This window comes from Arachis ipaensis, chromosome B01 (assembly GCF_000816755.2).
Source record: "Arachis ipaensis cultivar K30076 chromosome B01, Araip1.1, whole genome shotgun sequence".
Lineage (NCBI taxonomy): Eukaryota > Viridiplantae > Streptophyta > Magnoliopsida > Fabales > Fabaceae > Arachis > Arachis ipaensis.
The window spans coordinates 10020975-10037817 of record NC_029785.2 but is presented as its reverse complement, the minus strand read 5'-3'; the positions used below and the strand labels follow the sequence as shown (position 1 = coordinate 10037817).

The 16843-nt window shown below is 42.3% G+C and overlaps 1 long non-coding RNA gene across 1 annotated transcript; it reads left to right on the top strand.

Moving 5' to 3' along the window:
• On the top strand, positions 793-1136 carry LOC110263861. The gene is made up of 2 exons (XR_002349777.1): positions 793-878; positions 976-1136. It is a non-coding gene; the product is annotated as an uncharacterized LOC110263861 (long non-coding RNA).

The following is a 16843-nucleotide window of genomic DNA, read 5'->3' as shown; positions in this document are numbered from 1 at the left end:
AGTGGTTCTTTCATAACCAAATGACATCAACAAAAATGGGGGCCTTGCTTGCTTCTCTGCATTCCATGGCATATACGAAAATATCTGTGTTATATTTACTAAGGAAAACATTCAGCTTCACAATAAGTTGCACCATCAAATATCTAGCTGATCAAGATCAATTGTGTTTGCGGAATTTCTTATCAGATCCTTCCGAACATCCACCTATTAAAAGCAAAAATTGTTTAAAAAGAAAAACAAGAAAGATTACAATAATAAAAGTTTATTGGTGATTCAACTATGGAAACTGATTCTCTTAAACTTTTACATGACTTTGTTCCTTGTGATTTGTCATCTCTCTACTGATTTAAAAGGTGGAATCCAAACAATACATGAAATATCCATATGAAATAGTAAATAAAATCTAAGAGTAGTCAATCAGGTAGCATATGAATTACCAATTTACTTTTAAGTACAAAAATTGAATTACCAACTTACCTCCTGCTGCAAAGCCTCATCAAGCTCTTGCTTATCATCAGGAGTGATGTCTTTGGCGTACAGCTGAGATAAACAATTCCGGATCCTAAAGAAAGAATTAAAATTCAATCTTAACCATTCTAAATAATTAAAAATGTTGTTCCCTTAACGTCCAGATGCAAAATTCAAAATGGTTACATTGGTTTAACAGAGAACTTGGCTACGGCTTCAGAACAAGCACCACAAAGATCTGAAACTATTTGTGCTGCCCTAACTTAGAATTTTAGGAACATGAAGCTCACCACAAAGATCTTGAATGCCTTTGAACTTTGTACGTAGATCCTGTCCGTCCCTTTAGACACAACGAATATGAGAGATTCATACCAGCAGCATATCCCTATTACGGAGCAGCATTTTCAATGGTAAGTATCTTCCTCTCATTCTCATACATTGCTATAAATTTGCCAATTTTGACTAGTTGGCACCTAATGCAATGGTAACTATTTGATTGTGATGCAGATGGCGGGTTTCTTCATCTTCACTGATGTTCATCTATACCACAAGTAGTTGTAAACCCTTTGATCCAAGATAATGTAGTATGTAGCACCATAACGATTGGATTTGAATGCTGAGATTGAAAATTTTGACTAGGATATAAAATGCAAATTTTTAATTTATTATAGAAGTAATTCCAAACCAGCTAACATGATCTTATCCATGATTCAACCAGGGATTTTGGAGAAGAAATTCAAACCCAAGGAACGATATTGAAACCAGTTAACTAATAATAATATAGGATGAAACTAAAGACCAAAAAGAAATAGAAAGCAAACAAAACTTAACTAAAGATGAAGCAGAAATTTGTGCAGAAGATGAAGCTAAAGACCTTGTAGTTCTTCTAGGAATTTGTGCAGCTTCCTCTGAATTCATATTTCCTCTGATAAAATCAACAATGGAATCATCAATTTGGAATCAAAAGTGATCAGAAGCACTAATGAAGCAGAGCAGTTTTTTAAGAATTAGCAAGGAAAGAAAACTAGAGATGATAATAACATAAAGCTAAGGCCTATAACATCTTTGCTCAGCATAACCAACTAGCAGTGAGATATGAAAATAAATGAAGCATAGACACTAGATAGAAGTTTTAGAAGAACAAAATTTTCCATTCCCAAACAGACAAAATCTTCTCCCACAAAAACTTGAAAAACCCTCTCCTTCCATTCTCCATCCAGAAAAACGTAAATAAATGACCATTTTCTCCTTGTTCCACAACTTAAAAGACAGTACTACCAACAACAAAAGAATCAATAACAATAAGATCATCCCTGCTCTAAACACACACAAAAAAATTCTGGTCCAATCAAACTAGACATATTTGAACTGTATCAACTCTTCTAGTAATCAAGTCATACCCTAGTAGTGAGAATGCTCCTCAAAGATAGTTTTATATTTTATAACATTCACAATTCTGCAAATCCAATACCTTATTTCATAGAGAAAAGTCTAAGCCAAAAGTATTCCAACTACATCAAGTTTTCTAGACTTCTACTGATCTGCTAAAAGTTCTAAAACTCAGTTCACTAGGAACGAAGATTCTCAAAGCTTTTTTTCTGTAGCAATATTAATTACCTGTATGAGATTCATCGTGTTAGCAGAAAGGACACTAATAACATCAAAATCATGTGACTCAAACACCTAAAGAGCCTCTGCAGAAAGAAAAATGAGTCAGTTTAAAAACAAAAAATATTCATGATCATGCATGCACATTGCACAATAACTAAAGATCACCTTATTGGTAATGACAATAAGAATAAAAATAGTCATTTACACCCACATTTAGAACTTCTGCAACTCACACCTAATTAGTAGGGCTACAAAGATATCACAGGAAGAAGTTCCAGGCTTCTTTAGTTTTCAGATGAATTCCTAGTTTATATGATTAAGGAGAATTTAAATTGGTTATCAAATTTCCATGTAAAACACCCAAAGCAAAGAAAACATAATCAAAAAAAGCATCAGAGAGGAATATAGCTTGAAGCTAGAAATTGAAAGCAACCACTATGTTCAAGGAATGCGTATGAACCAAGACGTAAATCAAAATATTTTAGTGTGAAACCTGTTCTTTTCACTAATTTTTCCTTAAGATGCTAAACTAATTGAAAACCTAAAATTCGACCCAAAAATTCACAGAACCAATTGAAAATTGATACATACTTTCTCTATCTTAATTAGCCGTTGCAGTTCATCATCACTATCGAAACCATACCCACCTTCGAACTGAAAAGTGAGAGCGAGTTAGAGAATGAGCGAGAAAGGGAGGATACAGAACAGAGAATGTTTACCTGGTGACAAAGGATACGACGTTGGTGATGGGCGGCGACACAACGGCTTGGCGACAGAGCACGACGGCGGCGAGACATCCCTTCGAGCTCCTCGGTGGAAGCACAGTAGCCCGACGATGGCAGAACGGCGATGGCAACAAGCCCTAGCAGCGGCGGTGGAGCTTCAGTGGCGACGGAGCAACCCCTTCTTCTCTCCTCCATCGCGTTTTCTCTTTTCCTCGAGCTCTCTCTCTCTCTCTGGCACTCGACAACGACGGCGGCGGAGCCCTAGCCGGCATCGTCCTTTCCTACCTTCCCTCTCTTCTCTTCTTCTTCCCGTTCTCCCCCTTTTCGGATTTCTTCCCTCTTTCGTGTGTGTGTGGAGTGAGGATGAGGGTGTATGTCGCGTGAGTGAGGGTGACTGGGTGAAGTCAAATTTTTGCTAAGTGGGGGTGACTGGGTGACTGGGTGACTGGGTGTGTTGTGCGTGAAAGGGTTCGCTAAGGTGAGGGTTATGCGTGAAGGTGATGAGGGAAGAGGGTTTGTTGTGCGCGAAGTGGGCTGTGCATGTGTGTTCTTCTCTGGAGGGAATTGAAATGGGAATAAAAAATGTACTAAGTGTTAGAATTTCTCCCACATACATTAGGCATCACTTTTAAAACGCATCCAAAACATAATAAATAAGTTACTCTTTAAAAGTGTTCTCTTTGATACGAAAAGTGAACCCATAGATATCAACATACGGCTACGCTTTATAAGTGATTTCTATAATACCTAAGGCTACACTTTTTAAATGATGCTACAATTGTGTATCTTTTTCTCTTATAAAAAGGCAACATGGAGAAAAGCATAGCCTATAGGCTACGCTTTTCAAATGTAGCTTAAAAAAAGTGTGGTTGAATGGGTATTTTTCTTGTAGTGGATCTTCTGTACTGGTCGGAGATGACGTGTCCAGCTGGTTGGTGGCGGCCGGAGCTATTGTGTCCGACTCATTGGACTGGCTGCACTTTTGATCCTTGGTCACCGGAGGGTGGGGGTACCTGCAAGAGACTCCGATGCTTAAGTTAGCACGGGTATTAAGCAGGTTTATTGTAGAATCAGAGTATGAGTTATACCTGGGTGCTCCAGTGTATTTATAGTAGTGTGGGCTGACCTTTCCGATAAGATAAGTTAGTTATCTTATCTTATCTTATCTTTGGGTGGGGTCAGCTTATCTTCAAGGGAACCGCCTTTACCTCTTTAGGCTTGGACTGCCTTTGGATTTGGGTCGTGTTCCTCTATTTGGGCCCTTTATTGGGATTTCCTGTCGATTTGGCCGACTCTTTGAGAAGAGGTCGGGTAGCCTGACCTGAAGAGGTCGGTCGCTTTGTCGCCAATCATCCCAGGTCGGATAGCTCGACCCAGGGTGTGAACAATATCAGCAGTCAAAACCCTAACTAGCAGGAAAGCACGAAAAAAGTCATGCATAGCAAAGGAATTCTCAGAGCACACATTTAACCAGATACACGACAAAAGTAGAAAAGATTCAAGCTTTCACAAAACAAAGATCAAAACTTTTTTATGGAAAGAATAAAGAAGAAAGAAAACCAACCTGCAAAACGAAGACGAGGAACGCTGAAAAAGTTGAAGACGGGAAGCGAGACCAGGAATCACCTTTCGAACAAGTAAAGCACCAACAACCATCAATGGCGCCACAGAGAGGAGCATGAAAACGCGAAAACAAAAGTCCCAGGCGAGCCAAACGAAACAGAAAAATGAAGAGAAAAGGGGGAAGTTACAGCAAGCAAGAGAAAGAGAAACAGAAAAGAGAAAGCTTTGGTGTAATTCAAAATGAAATGAGAAAGTGGGAGGCAAAAGAAACAGAACATTAAGGAGTTAATGGGGCAGTAAAAATCGCACGTTCCCAAAGCAAGGAACGCCTGTTTTCAAAAATTAAAGAAGGAAAAGAAAAAACGCTCCGTATTCAAAGGAAAACTCTACAAAGAAGGAATCGACAATGCTCGAGCTCGGCTTCTCCAGAGAAGGATTGAAGTCCTAAAACTAAGGACTCGACCTCAAAAGGAAGACCACACTCGAGCAGGGGCACTGTTCATACCCTGGGTCGAAATGTCCGACCCGGGATGATTGACAACAAGCCGACCGACCTCTTCAGGTCAGGACTATCTGGCCTCTTCTCCAAGAGCTCAGCCAAATCACCAGGAAAGCCCAAGAAGGGCCCAAATAGAGGAACACGACCCAAATCCAAAGACAGCCAAAGCCTATAGAGATAAGGGCGATTTCCTTGAAGATAAGATGACTTCACTCAAAGATAAGATAAGAAAAGATAAGATAACTATCTTATTTCCAAGAAGGTCACTCCTTACTATTATAAATACACTGGAGCACCCAGGTATAACTCATACTCTGATTCTACTAAAAACCTGCCTAATACCCTTGCTAACTTAAGCATCGGAGTCCCTTGCAGGTACCACCACCCTCTGGTGGCCAAGGATCAGCATCACCACCAGTCCAACACATCGGAAGTGATAGCTCCGGCTACAACTTACAAGTCGGACACGTCAGCGCCGATCAGCACAGAAGATCTCGTCCGAGATCGACTTACAGTTTCAGGTAACCCTCGGAACAGATGCGTATTCAGGATATAATCAAATTCCAATGTACCCACCTGATCAAGAAAAGACCTCATTCCTAACCCCAAAAGCAAATTACTGTTATGTTGTCATGCCATTCAGACTAAAAAACACAAGAGCTACCTACCAAAGATTAATGAATAAGGTCTTCGCAGACCATATCGGGAAACTCATGGAGGTATACGTGGACGGCATGTTGGTAAAAACACAAAGGGAGGAATCATTACTTTCCGACCTCACCAAAGTGTTCGACACCATCAGAAAGCATGGCATGCGACTTAATCCCGCAAAGTGTACCTTTGCAGTAGAAGCTGGCAAATTCCTGGGTTTCATGTTAACATAGCGAGGAATTGAGGCGAACCCGGATAGATGCCGAGCTATACTCAACATGAAAAGTCCGACCTGTGTTAAAGAAGTGCAACAACTCAATGGAAGACTGGCAGCCTTGTCCATATTTCTAGCCGGATCGGCCATAAGATCTCTTCCCTTTTACGCCACATTAAGGAAGGGAAAGAAGTTTGAATGGACCACAGAGTGCGAGCAATCCTTCCAGGATTTCAAAAAATTCCTGGGACAACCACCCATTCTTACTCGACCACGGGAAGGAGAAGCACTCATATTATACCTCGCAGTGGAAAGTCGGGTAATAGCCTCAGCACTGGTCAGAGAAGATGAAAATGGGCAACAACCCATCTACTTCATCAGCAAAGCCCTACAAAGGGCCGAACTGAATTATCAAAAGATAGAAAAGTTTGCCTACGCTCTCCTACTAACTTCTCGACGACTTCACCCATATTTTCAAGCTCACACCATCAAGGTTCGGACTAACCAGCCCATAAAAGGCATTCTACAGAAAACAAACTTAGATGGAAGAATTCTACAGTGGCCTGGGTAGTCGAGCTATTTGAGTTCGATCTTCAGTATGAAGCTCGGACGACCATCAAGTCTCAATATTTGGCCGATTTCATTGTTGAATACACTGACACCCCGGGAACTCCTACAAAATAGAATCTCTATGTAGACGGCTCTTCAAACAAAACCGGGAGTTGGGTAGGTGTGATAATAGAAAGCGACCAGAGAATCCAAATCAAACTCTCCCTAAAATTCGAGTTCCCTGCTTCAAACAATCAGGCCGAGTACGAGGCATTACTAGCTGGTTTAAGGCTGGTCAAAAAGGTTGGAGTTCAAAAGCTTATCATCTTCAGCGATTCACAAGTAGTCCCCTCACAAATAGCAGGAAGCTACCAAGCTAAGGACCCTACCATGAAAAAATACTTGGACAAAACTAAGGAACATCTCGGGCAACTCGGGGAATACGAGGTCCGCCACATACCTCGAAAACAGAATGCTTGAGCTGATGCACTTTCAAAATTAGCCAGCACCAAACCAGGGGGCAATAATAGAAGCCTCATTCAGGAAATACTACTGAGCCCATCAATTTCAGAGGAAGAAGAGGTTCTAGCAATATCAGGTCAGGATCAAGGATGGATGACTCCCATAGTCAACTACCTTAAATCAGAAATACTCCCTACAGATAAGAAGGAGGCAAAGAGGTTAAGGCGAGAGGTGCAATACTATACCATCATAAACAATATCCTATACAAAAGAGGGATTTCGACATCTCTACTAAAATGTGTGTCGACCTCTAACACGAAAGAGGTTTTGGAAGAGTACACAGTGGAATATGTGGCAACCATCTCGGAGCACGAGCTCTCGCTAAAAAAGTACTCTGAGCCGGATTCTTTTGGCCGACTTTACAAAAAGAAGCCACTGATTTCGTTAAGACATGTCCACCACGTCAGAAACATGCTAACTTCCACATCGCCCCACCGGAGGAACTCATCAGCGTAATATCACCTTGGCCATTTGCAAAGTGGGGACTCGACCTCCTCGGGCCCTTCCCCCAAGGATCGGGACAGGTCAAATTCCTCATCGTAGGGGTAGATTATTTCACAAAGTGGATTGAGGCAGAGCCCCTAGCTAATGCCACTGCTCAAAGAAGTCGGAAATTCCTATATAGAAACATTGTCACAAGGTTTGAGGTTCCTCACTTCATCACCACAGACAATGGCACTCAATTCACAGATGCAGGTTTTAGAAAGTTGGTAGCCGACTTGAAAATAAAGCACTAATTCACATCTGTAGAACACCCCCAGGCTAATGAACAAGCAGAAGCCGCCAATAAAGTCATACTAGCCGGGTTAAAACCGAGATTACAGAATGTGAAGGGAGCCTGGGCTGAAGAGCTCCCACAAGTCCTATGGGCATATCGGACAACTCCACACTCCACCACAAGGGAATCACCTTTCCGACTGGCTTATGGAATGGAGGCAATGATCCCGGTGGAAGTCAAAGAAGGATCCCCCAGAACGATCCTCTACAGTGAAGAGACCAACTCCCAACTTCAAAGGGAAGAGCTCGACCTACTTCCAGAAGTCCGAGAGAAAGCTCAGATCAGGGAAGAGGCGTTAAAGCGTCGAATGGCCTCAAGATACAATCGAAAAGTAGTACAGCGAAGCTTTGCCAACAATGACCTCATCCTAATCCGAAATAATATCGGAACAAGTTGACCTGGAGAGGGGAAGCTGGCGGCTAACTGGAAAGGACCCTACCGAGTCACAGAGGTACTGGGAAAAGGCTACTACAGGGTGTCCGAACTCGAGGGGCGAGAGCTACCAAGGTCATGGAACGCCTACAACCTAAGAAGGTATTATAGTTAGGAGATAATAAAAGATCTTAGATCAAAGATGCACTCTTTTTCTCGGAACAGGTTTTTTAACGAGGCACCTAGTCAAGATCTACAAAATTACCTAACTAAAGAAGGGTAAGCGCCCACATGTGTATATTTTTTCTTTTGCTGCTATCTCTATTTTCTATTTGAATAAAACTTTCTAGATTCTCTACAAAGTCTCTCTACCAAGACGCATTAATCTGACTATGCAAAAATTCATCGCCCGATTATAAAGCTACAGATCGGCAAAGTGAAAACCAAATTCACTGCCCGATCACGATAAGGTCGATAAAAGATAAAAATAAAATTCCTCAAAGATCGGCCAAATGAGGATCAAACTCACTACCCAATTTCTACAAAGTCAGCAAGATGAAAAGCGATAAAAACAGATCAATGCAAAAAAGTTATAAAAAGTAATCCATAAAAAGAGGCCTGACGAGGTCTGAGAAAAAATGGATTGCTAAAAATAACTCGGGAAGGACTGGCATGAAGAAGCCAGACCAATCCCCCCAAAATGACAAAGTTATAAAAAGTAATCCATAGAAAAAGGCCCGACGAGGTTTAAGAAAAAATGGATCACTAAAAATAACTTGGGAAGGACCGGCATGAAGAAGCCGAACTAATCCCCCCAAAATGACAAAGTTATAAAAAGTAATCCATAGAAAAAGGCCCGACGAGGTCTGAGAAAAAATGGATTGCTAGAAATAACTCAGAACAGACCGACATGAAAAAGTTAGACCAGACTGGTCAAAGCGACAAAGTTATAAAAGGTAATCCATAGAAAGAGGCCTGGCCAGCCCTTATCAAAAATGGATTATTAAAAATAACTTAGAAGGGATCGACATGAAGAAGTCATCCCAAGCCGATTAAAGCAACAAAGTTATAAAAAGTAAACCTATAAAAAGAGAATCAGCGAGGTCCAATTAAAAAAAAAGGGATTACTAGAAATAACTCTCCCTGGTTTGTTGAGAGAAACCAACCAACAAGAAGACGTGCGCTAGAAGGGACGCAGCTCGACCCAAAAAGCCACGACCTCACCAAAATCAATTTACAAGTGTTCTATGAGAATACTAAAAAGAATAGCCGAACAAAGCTAGCCTCAAAGGTCACTTTGACTAAAGCAGGAAATAAACAAAGGCAATCAAAAGAGGTCAGACAGCAAGACTCCCACAATCTAAAAATTCTTGGAAGTGGCAAAAGTGCAAACCAGTATAGCAAAAAAGATACTATAATAAAAGTTCAAGAAGGCAACCTCAAAATTGACCTCAAGAGCTCGAAAGTATTTGTTTTCTAAAGGCAAAGGTTACTAAGTAAAGCAACCTAACATCAACAAAAGTCAAATCATCCAAAATTACAAAAATAGAGTTCAAAGACCCACAAGTCGGGCCATACAGATACTCAAACAAATTATAAAGGATTTAAAGACTCCCCAGTGGCGGCATCCCGAGGTGAAGGAGGACGGGTCGCAAGCGGGCAGCATCAACGGTTCCATCTGGCCGGTTCAGGATCTGAACATCAGGGTCCGACTCGGGATGGCCGACCTCAGCGGTAGGAGTTGGAAAAGTCGGAGCAGCAGAAGCTTTGGCTGATGGCTTAGGAGGAGGATCTACATCATCGTCATCATCTGAGGTAGGAACAATTTTACCATCTTCAACAATATTGTCCAAACTAAAATGACTCAAGTCGAGCTCGGGAGCAAGAACTCGGACCTGAGCCTTTAAGTTCTCATATGCGTCAGTCACGCTACCCACCAGATGACTCTGAAGCTCAGTATAATTAGCATGAGCATTCTCCAGACTCTCCCTTGCCTCCAACAACTCGCCATAAGTACGGACATAGCTCTCCTTATGCTGCAGCGCCGTCTCCTCGGACAGATTGGCAGAAGCCACAGCGGTAGTAGCTCAGGCTTTCTCCTTTTCTAGATCCAGCTCCAACTTGGCTACTTTGGCATCCAGCTCATCCTTCAACCCCTTAACCCTATCAAATTCTGACTTGGCCTCCTCCATAAAGGCCTTCGTTGCATGAACTAGGATATCCTGAGCAGTTCGAAATAAGACTGCACCTATGTGTGCCATCTTAACACTACTCCGGGTGATGAAATCCAGGTGGTGAAGAATGGACATGTCGTCCATAGAAAGTCGGCCATAAGGAGCGATCTGGTTATCCATAAACCCTACAGCATCAAAGTCAGGGGAATCCAAATTGAAGGGCTCAGTAGTCCTCTGCTTCTTGGGGAGAGGACCGGCAGCAGAAGGAGAGGCAGCACCAGGGGTCGGCTGGGGAGGATCAGAAGAAGCCAAGCGAACCTGGGGAGTTAGGATGATCTTCCTCGGCCCAGAAGTGTCCGAGGTCGACGTCCTCAGCGTAACATTGGAAGATCCCTCCCCAGGACCTTTGGCCGAAATATTCTGGGCACCAGTTGCCTTCCTAGCTCTCTTAAAAGCCTTCATGGAATCAGTGGTCTTCACCATCTCTAAAAAAATAAAGCAGCAAAACCGAAGTTGCAAGTTAGAAAGAGATGGATCGACAAAACAAACAAAATAAACAAAGATAAAGCTAGCAAAGAAATCGGCAGCTACCCAATTCAGTTCGAAGAAGGGAGGGATTCCCCAAAAACCTATTTGTATCAAGATGAGGAGGCTCCCCCCAATTCTCTTCTAGTACATAAACAAAAGCTTGCTCAACCTCAACCCCAATTCTCTCCCCAAGCACTCATATTATACCTCGCAGTGGAAAATTGGACAATAGCCTCAGCACTAGTAAGAGAGGACGAAAGCGGGCAACAACCCATCTACTTCATCAGCAAAGCTCTACAAGGGCCCGAGCTAAACTATCAAAAGATAGAAAAGTTCGCATACGCTCTCATACTCACTTCTCGACGACTTTGCCCATACTTTCAAGCACACACTATCAAGGTTTGGACCAGCCAGCCCATAAAAGGCATCTTGCAGAAAACAAACTTAGCTAGAAGAATCCTGCAGTGGCAGTCGAGTTGTCCGAATTCGATCTACAATATGAAGCTCGGACAGCCATTAAATCACAGTATCTGGCCGACTTCATTATCGAGTACACGGATACCCCGGGAACTCCCACAAAATGGAATCTCTACGTGGACGGTTCTTCAAACAAAATAGGGAGTGGCGCAGGCGTGATAATAGAAAGTGATCAGGGAACCCAAATCGAACTCTCACTAAAATTCAAATTCCCTGCTTCAAATAATCAAGCCGAATACGAGGCATTACTGGCTGGTTTGAGGCTGGCTAAGTAGGTAGGAGTTCAAAAGCTCACCATCTTCAGCGATTTACAAATAGTTACCTCACAAATAGAAGGAAATTACCAAGCTAAGGATCCCACCATGAAAAAGTATCTGGACAAGACCAAAGAGCAGCTCAGACAACTCAGGGAATATAAGGTCCAACATATACCTCGGGAACAGAATGCTCGAGCTGATGTACTCTCAAAACTAGCCAGCACCAAACCAGGAGGCAATAATAGAAGCCTCATCCAAGAAACATTGCAAAGCCCATCAATCACAGAGGAAGAAAAGGTTCTAACTATATCTGGTCAGGATCAAGGGTGGATGACCCCTATTATCAACTACCTCAAGACAGAAACACTCCCCACAGATAAGAAGGAGGCAAAGAAGTTGATACGAGAAGCACAGTACTACACTATGGTGGGCGACAACTTATATAGGAGAGGGATCTCAACATCCCTCCTAAAATGCGTACCAACTTCCAATACAAGGGAAGTCCTGGAAGAAGTACACAGTGGCATGTGTAGCAACCACTTGGGGCACGAGCTCTTTCCAAAAAGGTACTCTGAGCTGGATTCTTCTGGCCAACTATACACAAAGAAGCAATAGAGTTCGTCAAGACATGCCCACCATATCAAAATCATACTAACTTCCACATCGCCCCACCAGAAGAGCTCATCAGTGTAACGTCACCCTGGCCATTCGCAAAATGGGGGCTAGACCTCCTCGGACCCTTTCCCCAAGGATCGGGACAAGTCAAGTTCCTCATTGTAGGAGTGGACTATTTCACAAAATGGATTGAGGCAGAGCCCCTAGCCAATGCCACCGCTCAAAGAAGTCGGAAATTTCTATACAGGAACATTATTACAAGGTTTAGGGTCCCTTACTCCATCACCACAGATAATGACACTCAATTTACTGATACAGGTTTCAGGAACTTGGTAGCTGACTTGAAAATAAAGCACCAATTCACATCCGTAGAACACCCACAAGCTAACGGGCAGGCAAAAGTTGGCAACAAAGTCATACTAGTCGGGTTAAAACGGAGACTACAGGGTGCAAAGGGAGCTTGGGCCGAAGAGCTCCCACAAGTCCTATAGGCATATCGGACAACTCCGCACTCCACCACAGGAGAATCACCCTTCCGACTTGCTTATGGAATGGAGGCAATGATCCCAGTGGTGATATAGGAAGGATCCCCCAGAATGATCCTCTACAATGAAGACATCAACTCCCAAAATCAAAGGGAAGAACTCGACCTACTATCCGAGGTCCAAGAAAGAGCTCGGATTAGAGAGGAAGCATTAAAATGTCGAATGGCTTCAAGGTACAACCGGAAGGTAGTCCAGTAAAGTTTCGCCATCAACGATCTCATCCTAATCCGAAGTGACATCGGAGCAGGACAATCAGGAGAAGGGAAGCTAGCAGCCAACTGGAAAGGGCCTTACTGAGTTATAGAGGTACTGGGAAAAGGCTACTACAAGGTGTTCGAACTCGAGCAGCAAGAGCTACCAAGGCATGCCTGTAACCTAAGAAGGTACTATAGTTAGAAAGTGATAAAGATCTTAGGTCAAGGTGTACTCTTTTTCCTGAAAAGGTTTTTTAATGAGACACCAGGCCAAGATCTACAAAATTGCCCGACTTAGAAGGGTAAGCACTTATATGTATATATTCTTGCCTATTTTATATTTCCTACTTGAATAAAGTTTTTCAGATTTCCTAAAAAAAGTTTCCTACCAAGACGCATTAATCTGAGTGCAAGAATTCATCGCCCGATTACGACAAGGTCGGAAAAATGAATACCAAATTCATCGCTCGATCACGACAAGGTCGGCAAGATGAATACCAAATTCATTGCCCGATCACAATAAAGTCGGCAGAATGAAAACCAAATTCATCACCCGATCACAAAGAAGTCGGCAAGGTGAAAGCAATAAAAACAGATTAATGCAAGAAGTTATAAAAATTAATCCATAAAAAGCGGCCTGACGAGGTCTGACTAAAAATGAACTGCTAAAAATAACTTAAGAAGGACCGACAAAGAGGTCGGACAAAATGACCAACGCAAAATGTTATAAAAAATAATCCATAAAAAGTGGCCTGACGTTTGACGAGGTTTGACAAAAAATGGACTACTAAAAATAACTTCAGAAGGACCGACAAAGAAGAAGTCGGACCAAACCGATCAATGCAAAAAAGTTATAAAAAGTAATCCATGAAAAGTGGCCTGACGGGGTCTGACTAAAAATGGATTACTAAAAATAACTTAGGAAGGATTGACAAAAGAAGTCGAACCAATGAAAATCGTGCGCTAAAAGGGACACAACTTTGCCCAAAAAGCCATAACTCTACGACAAGGCTATCAAAATTGTTTAGACTAACTAAAAAGGTTCTACGAGAACACTAAAAAAGTTGTCGGACAAATTAGCCCAAAAGATCACCTCGACCAAAGCAGAGAGTGGACAAAACCAGAAATGATCAAAAGAGGTCGGACAAGCAGAAATACCAGCTCTCTATAAAAATTTGCAAAGGTTGCAAAAGAACGATCAAACGTATCAAAAGAAACACAGCTACCATTAAAAACTCAGAAGGTGACCTGAAAGAAGGACTCAAGAGTTCAACGTATTTTGTTTTTCTACTTATGAAGTTGCATAGAAGCAACTAAAAGTCACGAGAATCAAACGATAGAGTTCAAAAGTCCACAAATCGGGCTGTACAGATAAAACAAAGAAATCATAAGGGGTTCAAAGTTTCCCCAGTAGTAGCATCGGTGGCTGAAGGAGGAGGAACGATCTTCATAGGGGTGGCATCCACAGTCCCATCCTCCCGATTAAGAATTTGACAGTCAGGATCAGGTTCGAAATGGTCGACCTCAGCAGAAGGATTTGAAGAAGTCGTGGCTGCAGAAGCTTTGGCTAGCGGTGCAGGAGGAGGCCCGTCATCTTCATCATCCGGAGCAGGCACTATCTTGCCATCCTCCACCACATTGTCCAGGCTAAAGAGAGTGAGGTCGAGTTCAGGAGCGAGAACTCGCACCTGTGCCTTTAAGTTTTCATAAGCACCCGTCACAGTATCTACAAGATGACCCTGGAGATCGGCGTAATCCGCACGGGCAGAATCAAGCCTCTCTCTCAGCTCTAACACCTCGGCATAAGTGCGTGTATAACTTTCCTTATGTTTCTTTGCCATCTCCTCTGCCAAGTTTGCAGCCGCCTCAGCCCTGGTAGCACGGGACTTCTCCTTCTCCAAATCCAACTCCAGCTTAATTACCCTGGCATCAAGCTCATCCTTCACCCCCTTGATTCTATCAAAATCCGATTTAGCATCCTCCAGAAAAGCCTTAGTCGCATGGACTGGGGAACCCTGAATAGTACGGAATAGAGCTGCTCCCATATGGGCCATCCGAATACTGTTACTGGTAATAAAATTTAAATGATGAAGGATGGACACATCGTCCATTGGAAGTCGACCATAAGGAGCAATTTGATTATCAATAAACCCCACGGCATCAAAGTCAGGGGCATCCAAGTCATAAGGATCAACAGTTTTTTGTTTTTTAGGAGGAGGACCAGCAGTAGGAGAAGAGGCAACACCAGAAGATGGTCGAACTGGGTCAGAGGGGACAATCCGGACCTGAGGGGTCGGAATAACCTTCCTCGGCCCAGAAGCACCCGATGTTGGTTTCTTTGGAGGAACCTGAGAAGACTCTCCCTCTGCAGTCTTGGCCGAGATGTTTTGGGCAGCTATTGCTTTCTTAGCCCTACGAAAATATTTCATGGAGTCCGTAGATTTCACCATCTCTGCAAAGAAGGAACCAAGAAAACAAGTCACAAATAGATGGAGGTAAAAATTCAACCACAAAGTAAAAACATAAAAGAAGTTGGCCACTACCCAATTCAGCATGAAAAAGGGAAGGATCTCCTAGAAACTTCTTCGTGTCGAGATGGGGAGGCTCTCCCTAATTTTCCTCCAACACATGCACAAAGGCCTACTCGACCTCATCTAGACTTTCCCAAGAATACTTATGTGCAAGGGGAGGATCAGGAAGAAATAGCAACGAACCCACACCAACAACCACTTTCGAAGCGAGGAAAGGGGGAAGCACGGAAATGCGAAAATAGAGGGCGTAAAGGAGCAAAACGCCTTGCAAACGATGAGCAAAGAAGACGAAGAGGAGTTAGAGAAAGAAACTGTAACGTGACACTTTGAAAATTTTCAAAAATGAAGTAGCAAAGAGGAAAAAAGGAAACGGCGAAGGAATATTTATGAGATTTTAAACCCTCGCACGTTTCCAAGAAAAGCATAACGCGCGCTACAATTAAAAAGAAGAGAAACGCTTCGCATCCAAGAAGCCTTAACCGGAGATCAACCCAAAGGCAAAATTCTCGAGTATATGAAATACACTTAAGCATCGGATATAACTCATACTCTGATTCTATAAGAAATATCTGCTTAAAGCCCATGCTAACTTAAGCATCGGAGTCTCTTGCAGGTACCACCACCCTCCGGTGATGAAGGATCAGCAGCACCACCAAGTCCAATAAGTCAGACATGTCAGCTCCAGCCACCACCGCAGATCTCGATCGAGATCGACCTACAGTTTCAGGTAACCCTCGGAACACTTACCTTTACCCTAGTCCCATTACAACCTATGAATAAGTCCTCATGATAAATGTATGCATGCATTGAATAATTGTTGATTGTTAGATGAAAAACAAATCATGAAAAGCATGATTAGAGGAGAATTGAGTGAATTAACCCTATACACTTGAGCGACTAGAGCGGATACACTTTCGTTGAGAGTTCGATGCTCAATTCCTTGTTCCCGGCTTTCATGAGCTCTCTTCTTGCAAGTCTATTTGAACTTCATTTTGATATTTGAATTGGTGGGATTCATGAATCGTGATATGATCTTAGCCTTACTTGTTCATATACGTTCTTGGAGAACTGATTTATTTTTAACCAAGTAAGTAGCATCATTTTGCATCTAGATGCATGCATATAGATAGGTGCATATAGTTTATTCGCATTGAATAAATGTTCATACCCCTTTTCTTGTCTTTCTTGGTTTAGCATGAGGACATGCTTAGTTTAAGTGTGGGGAGGTTTGATAAACCCCAATTTTGTGATTTATCTTGTGTTAAGTTTAGGGATTTTATCAACTTTTCTCACATTTATTTAATGAAATAGCATGGTTTTGTGAATTTCTCCTAATTTGTGCTCAAGAGTAAAAACATGATTTTTAGGCCCAAAAATTGATAAATTTAATTCACTTTAATTCCATTCGATGCCTTGATATATTTGTTAAGTGACTTCAGGATTAGAAAGCAAAAATTGGGTTGAAAGAATGAAGAAAAAGCATGCAAAAATGGAGAATTCATGAAGAAATGAGGATTCGCTGAACTCCCACGCGCACGCGTCACCCACGCATACGCGTGAGAAGGAGATT